Genomic DNA, 12627 nt, shown 5'->3' with positions numbered 1-12627 from the left:
TCATGGGAGATGGGATGCCAACGCCCGAATTTTCGGAATTTTTACATAAAAAATTCACAAAATACTGTTTAAATATGTATCTTTGTTACGCTGAAATGATTAAATGAAATATATGATTGCATATATTAAAAAAACCCACCTCACCCTTAAGTGGAACTAAATTATTTCAACAACAATTAGATTTTCTATTTTGATGCTGAAAATCCTATTTACACCCTTTTGTATGATCTTTTGATCTGTGTAGTATTTATCAATTATATTGTTGTTGTTATTGTTGTAGCAGCAGAGAATATTCAGCAGAATTGAAATATTGTTGATGTATGCTATCGAGTTACAGCTCTCTGATTGATAAAAATGCAAGCCCGTTACGCTTACATAGACCTGACCACTGTTGGAATGGTATTCTTGAATACAATAATGACAGCCTAAAAGGCCCTAACTAGGATTCAAATATGCCATTTGTTTTTTTCCTCTAGCAGCGACTTTACGGAAATACTTGAATATATGGCTTTCACGAAAAAGCAGTTTAACCAAATACAAGCTTATAAGGCAAGAAGAAAGGACTACTTTCTCTGTTTCGAAAATAATGTTATTTAAAGGTCTAAAAAAATGTACTTAGTGTATTAAGATATATCAGATCAGTTTACTAGAAAAACCCTTAGACCAAAGCACAAACACATTCGCTGCAACTATCCTGAGACGAAGCCGTGCAACACCAGCCGCCGTAACGAGCGCAACTAATTTCCAGCAATAACTTGTCAGCAAAGCATGTGCCCTCTCTACCAGTTGGGCATTGGTTAAATAAATCAACAAATGAATAAATGTTTCTCCACTTACATACGTACGCACTTACTTACCTAGACTGTTTTGGTGCATGTTGCATGTTGCATGTTCCAATGTGTCCATGCGTATAATTGTTGTTGCTGCTGCACATATTGACACCAACCACAACAGTGTTTGATTGTTGTGTTGCAGCAATTGCTATTTCGGAGAACTGTAGTTGTTGTTAAAATTTGTTTTTGTTGTTGTTGTTGTGCTAACTGCGCGCATAGCTAGCAGCACATTTGTATGCCAAGCAGTATGCCGTTACAATTGCCAATGCTATTGCTATCGCTGTTGCTCTTGCTGTTGTAGCTGTTGTGGTTACAATTGCTACAACCATTGCTGGCACTTGGGCGCAGCAGCAGCGTTGCGGCACCACAATTCATTTTATTGCCTCTGCTGCGGCTGCCTTCGTCTTTTGCGTCTGCTGCAGCTGCTTCTTATTTTCTCATTTACCGAATTGTTGTTGTTGTATATTTTTGTTGTTTTTATTTTATTCAGCTTATGTATGTTTTTGTTGTCTCATGTTGTTGTTCTGCACCGCAACAGCTGTTGTTGTTGTTTTTGTAGCTCGTTTTCTGTGCTTTATTTCTCGTATTTGTTGTTTTTCTACCTCCAGCATTTTCATTTCATTCACCACACGCACACACACATACACAGCCAAAAGCGAACAAACAATTGCTTGTGCTTGTGCGCCTGCAAGTATGCTTAGTGTATTTATATTTGTAATTTTCTTGCCTTTTTTGTTGCCAATACAATTTCATTTCATTTTCATTTTTGTTTACGTTTTTATTCGAATTTCACATTGTTGTTACTGTTGTTGTTGTCTTTTTCTTCTTTTTTGCCATTTTGTTTTTGCGGTTCTGCCTCAGCTGCCTTCGTGCGCATGATAGCTAGTGGCTTTGTGTATTTTTGTTGTTGTTGTTGTTGTCGTCTTAAGATTACTTTCGTTGGTTTGCTGTTGTTTTTGTGTTTGTTTGTTTGTTTGTATTTGTGCATTATCATTTCTCAGAGGTTATGGCTGCTTTCTTGTTTATTGTTGTTGTTGTTATTGTGGAACTAGTATATGTATTTTGTTATTTTTGTATACGCATGCATTGTTATTGTTCTTGCAGGCAAGTCGACTTGCCGTCTCAATGGTATTAGGACTAATATTTGTATACTTTATTGCTTGGGGATCTTTGGGGCCAAAGGGGGGCGTTGCGGTGCATTGCATTACAAGCGAGTTGGCATCTATACATATATATATTTGAATACATATGTACATATATACAATTTTATGCGATGCGATAACAATTCACCTGCAAGCGCGCTATACATACATCTCCATATAGCGCTCGCTTTGTGTGCGAATGCGTCCCAATGTCTGAGGATTTCGCTGCCTTTGCGCATATTTTTGCTTTCTTCTGTCATCCTCTCCTTCCTCCGCTGCTGCGTGATGACTCGTACAATTCGCAGGAATTTTTCTGATTTCATGCCAACCCCTCTGTCGACTCACCCCTCTCTGAAATCACTCTTTTGTTGCATGAATCGTAAAAGGTTGCTGCCGGCAGCAAGAGAAAGCGTCGAAGACGTTGCCTGCTGCTGTTAAAGTCGAAGGCTTGTGCGAGTGAGCACTTCGCTTCGTTGGTTCGCTGTTGGTCGCTTGTGGCTTCGCTGAATTTTTACGGCGCTTCAGTTGAACTGGCGCGCAGAGCTTAAGATTTAGATTTCGAGTTTGAATTGATTACGATATCAATTATGTTTGCTTTGTAGGTGTGCATGATTGCGTACTTTACGGCGCGCTCAAACACACACACACACACACACATATACGCACAGGCGCGCGACTATGAGTTATCAATGGCTGCTGGCAGTCGCTGGGTGTGCGTGAAAGTGTGTTCCACTGCGCTCATATTGGAATTTGTTGAAGGCAAACGCGTGTATGAGTGTCTGTGTGTGTTTGGGCATTCTTTATGGTATATCCCTTGCGGTGGCGCTGTGTGTGGGCGCTTGCATGCTTTGTTGCCTTTGCGTCGTTGCGGCCGATTGATTATACTCACAGATTTATTTATGTACATATATAAATTGTCTTATATATATATAAAAACATTTGTATGTATGTATTTTTACCTACAGTGACTTGCAGTAATGTACACGCAAATAATTGGCCACAATGAATTTTGGTTTTATAAATAATCACATGACGTGTGTAATTTCATGAAAGTGCTGGTTTTGAAGCGAAAACTTTTACTAACACGCATAGCAGGCAATTAACGGTGCACTATTTCTTTATATTATATTTAGAAATATGTATAACGGTATATTGATTTTACGTTTCGAACATATTTCTACCAAGTTTATATGAGTTGTACTTTATTGTTGGAAAGCAATCATAATTCTCGTTAAAATATAAGCAAGCACCCATTAAAGGGCTTTACCAGTGTGACATTTTCAAAAAAAAGATTTTTTTTTTATTTTTTTCTTATTCGATAGTTTAAACTTTCAAAAATATCCTGTGAAAGCGGTAAGATGGTATCTTGAATAGTTTATGAATGGTAGCGTTCTAAACAGCGACCGCCCGCAGGTATAAGCAGCTATAGTCGAAACTTAAAACGCGTTTTTCTCGAAACGACATTTCTCAAAATTGCAGACATCATAACTCAAAGAGAAATTGACCGATCGACTTCAATCACGATTTGATTTTGATTGGTTGAAAATTGTCAATTTGGCAATTAAAAAATACCATTTGTTTACGAAATTGTTGTCCAGAACTACGCCATTTTGTCAATTTTTGATATTTTCTAAAAATCGTAGGTCATTATATAGGAAATATATTTATCTTGAATATCCTTTTTGAATTTTTTTGTTTCAGCAACTCATTCGGTCGGAATTATGTCAGCAGTTAGGGAACTTTTTGGCACATCCGTAGTTAGCATATAACTCCGTTATTTTTCAATATTTTTGTAAAAAAAAATTGAAATGTAGTTGAATATATACCTTATTATGTGCAAAAAACTTCGAAACAATCGATCGAGTACTTTCTTTTAAAAAAATTTGCTCAAATCGCCTAATTTTACATAATAGTAATGCTTAAGACACACACTGAGTATGTGATAACGGAATAAACAAACAATTAATTTTTTAGAAAAATGTGTAATATTGAATATAGTTCCAAGAAGCTGCATTGTCAACACAAGCCATATTACTTACCATAAAAAATCGAAAGAAAATCAATATCAGCGTGCTACTTAGAAACTTATTGTTCAAATTGCAGCTGAGCTGGTAGCAGTCAGTCAGTCTGCAATAGTGCTGACGTCTATTATTGTCTCATACTCTATGAAAATTTTCCAACATCAATTAACTCAAACTCTGTATATATAGCAGATAATTGATGCCCTTCTTAATGATTCTATCAAATGCTGGTCGTCGAAAACGAACTAGAAATCATACACATTGAATCACAACATAATATTTGTACAGTTATAATATTTGCGAAAAGTCTACGAAAAATTGTCATACATTAACAGATTTTTCAATAATCTATGTTGCCTACAATTCGACGCATGATTAAAAATTATGAACTTGTGAAACAGTACGCCAGTTCAACTTAGTTTCATTACACAGAATTCAGAAAATTTGTAGAAATTAAAAATTATACACTCTTTCATCATTAACTTTTGTCTCTTTAATAAATTTAGTTTACATATAACATTCATTTTTTTTCTTTTTATTCCTTTCAGAACCCGAAAAAATAAAGGATACAGCAAAAAGTGAGTAAAATTTGTTTATTTTCCTCAATTCTGAAAAGTAAAACTTCATTGCATTGTTTATGCTTTATTAATAAATTGAGTGTCAAGCCATCCGAATGTTGGCAGAAACGTGGCAACTCTTTCTCGAAACTGTATGAAATTTGTATAAATTTTATACTCCCACAAAGTTTACGTACATTCATGTAAAAAAATCAGTTGTTTCCTAAATTAAAAGTTAAAATTCAAAATTTATTACGAGTACATTATCCCATTGTTAAAAACATGTAATTGTATTTTAATGTTGTTCAGCATTTCGACATCCCTCCATTAAGCGAAGGTTTTACCAAATAATAAATTTTCACTTTTTCACAATTTTCTAACTTTTACAAATGCGATTTGATTTTATACTCTCTCTCTCTTTTAACATGGGTACAATGCCAGCGGCGCATTATCTGCTAACACTCTTACGGTACTTTTTATACTCCCGCAACATGTTGCACAGAGTATAATAGTTTTGTTCACATAACGGTTGTTTGGCGAGACGAAAAATAAATAGAAACAATAAAATTGATTGTGAGGAGGTTACATGGATGGCACTCAGGTTGATATAAATAATGATCAGTGGGTGTGGCGCCATCCATTTATTGTTCAAATGATATATCTCAGGAACTACTCGATAAATTTTAACCCAATTTTGCACATCATCAAGGAAATAGTCCTTGACACTTGATGGTATGTCTTGAAAATGATTGTGATCATTTCACAACCATGCCCACTTTCCTTATACCACAATATACACCTTACAATACCTTACAATATATAAAACAAGCACCAGTGAAGATATTGGAATAAAAATTTGAATAAATATGGCATTGACTGGCACTGCTCATTTAAAACTTCTCGAAATTGGACTATAACTTTTCAAGGCCCCAAATATCGAGCATGACCTTAGTGTTTGTGGATAATTTTTTGGTAAACCGAAAATATCGTTAAATCTCTCAGATATTCTAAAAAAAAATCAAAGGAGATGTGTTCTTTCTAATAGTGTGCCTCTGTGTCAAAAATGGTTAAAGCTAGGTCAATACTTCATCTAACCTCCATATACATCATATACTTTCAAACGTACGGTGGACTTTATACCATATATATCGGTTAATATGTGATAACTTAGCAAAATTAAGTGCATATATCATATTGAACAAAATTTCGCTTGGTGACGAAAACTAGTGACATCGATTTAGGAATTATCCCGGCCTCCAGATACAACCTATAATGATTTTCGTTATTCTAGTGGAATTTATGTCGAATATCTGGGTCGAATTGTGGGTCGAAGAGTACTTGCCACTTCCTTACTTGCTATGAGTACTATGTTTATTTGTGTGAGTCCAACTGGCCCTTAATATCTTTATACAAACAACGGTATATTGCCTTTGTTACGCTTGGCGGCCACATCCTTTCCTTTCCTACAGCATATTCTAAATGCGATAACTTTACACCAAACCAACAACAACAACTACAATAACAATAACATAGGCAATAGACAATTGTGCCGCAGCAAATTATCAAACGGTCTGCGTAACCTTTTGCACTTCGCTGCTTCTTCTGTACACAAGACATATATGCAATTTTAAATAAAAATGTTGTTGTTGCTTAAATTGTTTGTACGGCGGCTTGTAACAGTACTGCAAACTTCTAAATACCACTTCACTTTTGTTTGGCTGCGTGTTGGTGCAGATTATAGTGCTTCGGTGGATGCGTGTGTGTGTGATCATTGCTTTATATGTACAGGTTTGCAATGCTATTGTCAGGGTACTTATCATATGTGTATTTGTGCTTGTATTTTCTGCCTTTGTTATATCATTATCAGTGCAACAATATCACTGCTACTCAGCTATTCCACAACGTCTCACCATTGTTTATACATTTGTGTGTGTGTGTTCCTCTATATTCGGTCATAATTTTCGACCGCTCGACGCCCTTTATCAGTCACTCAATGTGTGTGGCCTTTTCACACAATGCAATTTCTTCCGATTTCGTTTATTGCAATGCCAGTGAATAGTATGAAATGGAATGCAATGGTAAGGGTAATGGAAGAATGCCAACGTCATGATGGTGTCAGAGGAATGTCCGAATGCTTGAAAGTCCAAATAAGCAAGCACCGCTGTGTGTGTGTTTGAAATGTAGATACAGTTATCAGTTTGAATGCTTGCTAACACAGGTGTACAACGTATCTTTGTTGATTTGTATATACATATTTATGGGTGTGTGAGAATAGATGAATGGCCGCTGCGTATTCCGGCAGCACTATACGGAATGCACATAAATTTGCTATGTTTGGCAATATACGAGAGCTAATGGATATATCAAAGGTAACTCTAAAGACTTGAAAAATTCCAGACTTCTCCATAATTTATAGTTACTCTGAATACAGATGCGCAATTAACGCTTTAGGTTTATGAGATATAGAGTTATATACATATAACAAAATGATCAGAAAGACGAATAGAAGACGTTTTAATCCAGACGTATATCCGTCTTAGACATCTAGATAAAACTTGGTACATGTATTCCTTGGCAACATGGGAGTCTTGATATTGCAGATGGGATCGAGTCATTGCTACGCCCACAAAATGGCGTTAACCGGAAACTTATAAAGTGTTATAACTAAGCCACAACTAAAGAATTAGTACAGAGGATCACATTAGAGGTGAACAATTTGGTTAAAATTTTGTTTGGAAAAGTGGGCGTGGTCCTTTGAATTCCATTTGACTCCTTCACTTGACAATATATAAATGAAGAACCAATGAAGATATAGAAATAAAAATTTACAGATATAACCCATTGGAAGTGTGCCATCGTACGTCTAAAAACTGTCGAAATCGGACTATGTCTTTTCAAAGCCCCAGATACGGAACATACGGGTCTCACTACCTATGGATAATTTTCTACCAAAAATATTTGATCAGATATTTTAAAGAAATTCAGAGGTTTCTTTCTAATACTGTATCTGTACCAAAAATGGCTAAAATTGGGTAATTACTTCCCCTAGCTCTCATATACCTAAAATTAAGATTGTCAAACTTTGGTCGGCTTTAAAAGCATATATCGGTTATTATGCGAGCGAACTTGACAATATTAAGAGAAACCTAGAACTTCGTTCCAGGAAGTCGTTCCCCATTCCTCCTTCATTATATAACGATCTTCGTTATTCTAGTGGATTTTGTTATTATTTATCGGAAAATATGATTATATACATTTAAATCCCCATGAGCAGTATAAGTTCTGTTGTCGATCGAAAACCAATTAGTGAACTATATCTTTAAAAGAGGTTCTATCTAAGATAGGCAGATATATGTATGATATCTTCTACGGAATTATCTACCGAGCGAACTGCCTTCATGAAGTCAATTTAAGCATTATGATAAGAGTGATTAATTTTGGATCGGATCGGGCACAAAATTACGAAAATGCTCTTGAATAGTAGAAGGTTAGTGTTCTACAATTAGCTCTTTATGAACATTTTATCCTTCGAGAACTGCAAATATGCAACGAAGGTATAAGTCTTCTATCAATTTAAGGTGTCTTTGGAATTTTAAATTACTTGAGGAAATTTATTAGTTGCAGATCGCAAAAAACTGAAAAAATTTTGATCTTTATGCAACGAGTAAAAAGTATTCACTTAAAAAATGTTGTTAGCTATTTTTCGCCTGAAGACAAAAATTTAATTTAACCGACCTATTAAGCGATCCTCGTACGCAAACAAGTTATTTATAATACTCTTTGTGTTCTGTGTGTGCGCAACTGCCTGCTTAACAGCCGAGTTGTCTTTACAATATATCGTCCGCAATTAAGAAATTGCTTACAGCTTAACAACTCAGTTTGTAGAGGCGTAGAAGACACGACTCGCTGCTGGTCAGGTGGAAGTTGTGGTAACCTCGCATTTGTTTTCTGATGCTGATGTTCGCTATTGTTGTTATTTGTGTTTTATTTTCGTATGCTGTGATTCTTAGCAGTTGTTATTGCTTTCTGCAAATTACTTTTTGTATTTTCATTTGTTTTTGTTGCGTGTTTTCGCTTGCAATTCTTTGAATTAAAGCTTTTGGCGAAAGATTATTCACTCTCAGACACCCACACACGCACACACATACACACTTGTGGACTCACACAATTCTATTTATGGATCACACCAACGAGCAGAAGAAACTTAATCACTGCATTTGCTTTGAAAGATTCTTATCAAGCTGTCAGGCAAAACAATGTTCTCTACGGTGTGTAAAGTTTTGATATTTGAGCAAGGTTCTTCCCAACGGCATGTCAAAGTCCAGAAGTTGAAGTATAAAATGGAAAAACAAAAATTTTGAAGAAAAAAAAATTCTGCCGGAAAGTAGAACTGTGTAAAGCATATTAAGTATAACGAATTGTAAGTGGAAACAGAGAAAGTTATGTCGAATGTCAGAGATACAACGAAATGATATCGAAAGCATTGTCAGTGTGATGTGGGCCAACATCATGACCTCTGTGTGTGCGTTGCTTTTGTTCAGTTGGTCATTTTCATGCTGCCAACATGTACAGCTGCATAACTTATTTTGTAAGGAATACATATGTGCTGCTGTGTGTCACACTACAACAACAACAAGCAGCGCAAAGTAAAAAAGAAAGTCCTTTCGTGAACGTAACTTAGTTTGGAGTTTTTATTGGGTCATTACCATGCTGGCAATGTGCTATGTAGTGCTATGTTTCTCTATATGCTTTGTATATGTATGTATGTATGTATGTATGTAGCTAGTCGACTTGTTTCTCACAAAAGTACTGTATTATGTGCCATGTTTCACAAGTTCCGAGCACAATGCCCGGCTGTAAAGGACAAAAACTCAGCGACAAAGAAAACGAGAGTAAAGAAAAAACACAAAAAGGTTGTCCACTAGCAAGTAATATATATGTATATATATAATTTCCTCGCTCGCCACACATGTGTGCGTACATATTTTATGCGGTTGCAAATTTTATTCTTTTTTTCTACTTCACTTTTGCCCGCCGGCAAGCAGTTAATGTGCGCGCAAGATTTGTTTCTTGATTTATTTATGTGTAACGGTATTTTGCAAAGTTTCTTTTGTTTCTATTATTTATTATTTTTTTCGAAATTTTTATTCGCCATTTTTTTATTTCCTTTGTCTTTCACTTTGGTCTGCATTATTCATTTAAGTGCGTGAAAAATGACCGGCTCGTGTGGCTTGCTGAAATATTTACCGTTAGTCAGCACATTCCCGCCGACCATTTGCCTGTTTGTGCTGACCGCAACACTATAAAGTGCGTGTGTGTTCGCACATACACATGTGTAGTGCGTGTATTTGTGGCACTTAACGGCATATCTCAAAATAAATCAGCCGCAACCGCATTAAAATTTAAAACACTTACGAAAGTTTACACGCCACAGGCGCCCGAATCTTTCGGTTGCACCTCATTAGCAGCATTTTTCGACCGTAATCTCATTGATTTAAATTCGTATGCGTTGCGGTTTTGTGTGTTGCGTATACGCAGTGGTGTGCCGAGGGTAATAAAATACAATTTTCACTTTTACAAGCGCTGCAAACTATCGATGAAATGCAGTTGAACTAGTAATTTACGGACGGGTGGTTGATATCTCTTCCTCTTGCTCCATAGTGATTACAAAAGGTGCGTTCGATAACCTTTGAATGAGTTCTCAATAATATGGGTTTTCTTGTGTTATTGAATGAGTTCTGTTTTCTTGAATTATTAATGTGTAATGTAATTATTTATCTCGCCAAATTTACTGCTGTGTAGTGTCCTAAAAGAAGAATAACTGAATAATTCGGTTAAAAAATTCTGTTTGAAAATTTTGAAGGTAACAAAATATGAAAAGCTAATATAGTCTTTTTTTAAATTTCATTAAAAAATTAGATTATGAGAAAACACGATTTAAAATATTTTTCATAAAGGTGGCAACCTTTTTTATATTTTTTTTTTTTAATAAAAATAAAATAATTATCAACTTGAAAATCTTATGAACATTTTCTGTAGCAATTCTTTTATGAAAGCTTTGTCTGTTGAAATTTTTCCCGAGAAAAGTTGTCACTGCTTTAAAATTTTAGTTTAAGCAAAAAAAAATGCAATTTTATGTAATTAAAGATATGTGAAAAATATTCAAAACCATTAAGTAAACCATTATAATAAAAAAATCATATTTAGATGAATATTTATTTAAAAATTACATTTACAGGTATATAGGTGGCAATCTTACTTCGAAAAGGGTCTTGCAATCAGGCACAAACATTTTAATTTTTATACATATCCTTTTTCTTCTCTACCAGAAAACATGATTGGAACTTTCTTTGTTCCGAAAAACTCTCAATTTTTTATTCACTGTTATCAACCGAAAAAATCTTTTCGTAATCCTTCAATAAATATCTAGCACAATCACTTCTCTCTCATACTCGCTGACTTAGCGCTTGATCACTCACTATAAACATCAGGTAGTCACATTGTGAATGACTTACAAAAAATAAATAAATAAATTTGTTTTCACACGAATAATTAATTGAAACGCATTGCAAAAGTGTTACGTATACGCACTGGTGCACGCTCGTGCTAAACAAAAATGCAATAGAATTATATATTTGGCGCTTAAACTTTGTAAGCTGCAATGCAATGATTTTTGTAGTTGTTTTTTGTGATTCTTTATGGCATTCAGTTAACTTGACCTATTTGCCATTCAAACAAAGGCATACACATTTGTATTGGAGCACAGAGCATTGAAATGTTACGTATACGCAGTGTTGTTGCATATGAATGCAATAATGTTTTCAAAAACACTTGAAAGCTTCAAAGGTGTACAAATTTATAATAATTTGCAGTTTGTATTTGTTGGTACGAAATATAATATCTTTATGCAAAAAGTATAGTTTTGATTAGAATTTTGATATTTTTGGTATGAAAGTATCAAACCTTTCATAAACCAAATAGTAAAATATTAATTTATATTGAAATAGCAATCAGGCCTTTGTGATAAGTGATGTGTTTTTTAGTTTTTAATTTTTTAATTTGTTAACACTTAAATTAGTTTTGAAAAAATTATATAAAAAACTATAAATTTAATTTTTGAGGCATAAATTGTTAAATGTATCACCGAAACTCCGTTTCCGTAAATTTTCAATAATTTTTTTCAATAAGGACCTTTTAATTCATAAATTAAAGCATTACACCTACATATGTGTAAATTTATAAAAAATGTATTTATCAATGTTTAAATGTTAGAACTGTCAATTTAGTATAACATATTAACCCACTTCATCGGCTTTAATAAACGATTTCATTTAATTTTTCCAAATAAATTGAATATCTACCAATATTCCCTTATAGCAGCATCTTCGTCCTTAATCATGCTCAAAACTTGACAAGTTCATGCGCTCACAAATATTTCCACATCCAGCGAGCTTATCGTCAAATCTACTTTGCTGCATTATGTGTTGCTTATGAAAAGGAAGCAGCAGAAAAAATATTAATACCAAGTTGACAAACTAATAATGAAAACGTTGTTTAAAGCGGAGAAGTGAAACTCATAATTTAGAAATTTTAGGTAAAGTTTTTACTAAATTGATTTTTTTGTAAATTTCATATAATTTCGATACAGTATCGATGCAAATTCGATACAAATTGGGTACAAATTTCAGTACAATTTCGGTACATTATCGATGCAAATTCGATTTGTAGGCAGATCTCTGCAAAAACAGAAGATCTCACTTAGACAGCCTGGCGCTGTCCATTGTGGTACCAATAAAACTCCCTGTGGATTAAAGACCTTTAAGATTCAGCAAAATGCTTGGAATCCGTTACAAATCCGTTTCCGAGGTGTTTCAACCTCAGTCTTGCAAAAGCTGGACAATGAAGAAGAAAATTCTTAGATGATTTAATCTCCATCCATACAGTTATGGCAACTTGCATCAGCCACGATCCCAAGTCTCACCGTATGGGTACCCATTGGACAATGCCCAGTAAGTACACCAATGATCGCGCTGATATGGACCTTGCCCGAGAAAGCAGTTGAAAGGATCGCTTA

The 12627-nt window shown here is 34.7% G+C and overlaps 1 protein-coding gene across 5 annotated transcripts in view; it reads left to right on the top strand.

The window, feature by feature from the left end:
- LOC105217799 (lachesin) overlaps positions 1 to 12627 on the top strand; it is a 329292-nt gene that overhangs the window by 239094 nt on the left and 77571 nt on the right. For 2 of the 5 annotated variants that reach the window (XM_054225239.1, XM_054225242.1), the window contains exon 3: positions 4545 to 4574. The exons of the other annotated variants lie outside the window; for them this stretch is intronic. The gene's annotated coding sequence lies outside the window, so the exon portion shown is untranslated. The remainder of the gene's footprint in view (positions 1 to 4544; positions 4575 to 12627) is intronic. 5 annotated transcript variants of the gene reach the window in all.

This window comes from Zeugodacus cucurbitae, chromosome 2 (assembly GCF_028554725.1).
Source record: "Zeugodacus cucurbitae isolate PBARC_wt_2022May chromosome 2, idZeuCucr1.2, whole genome shotgun sequence".
NCBI lineage: Eukaryota > Metazoa > Arthropoda > Insecta > Diptera > Tephritidae > Zeugodacus > Zeugodacus cucurbitae.
Note: the sequence above shows the minus strand (reverse complement) of the source record. Positions and strands in the feature narration are given on the sequence as shown.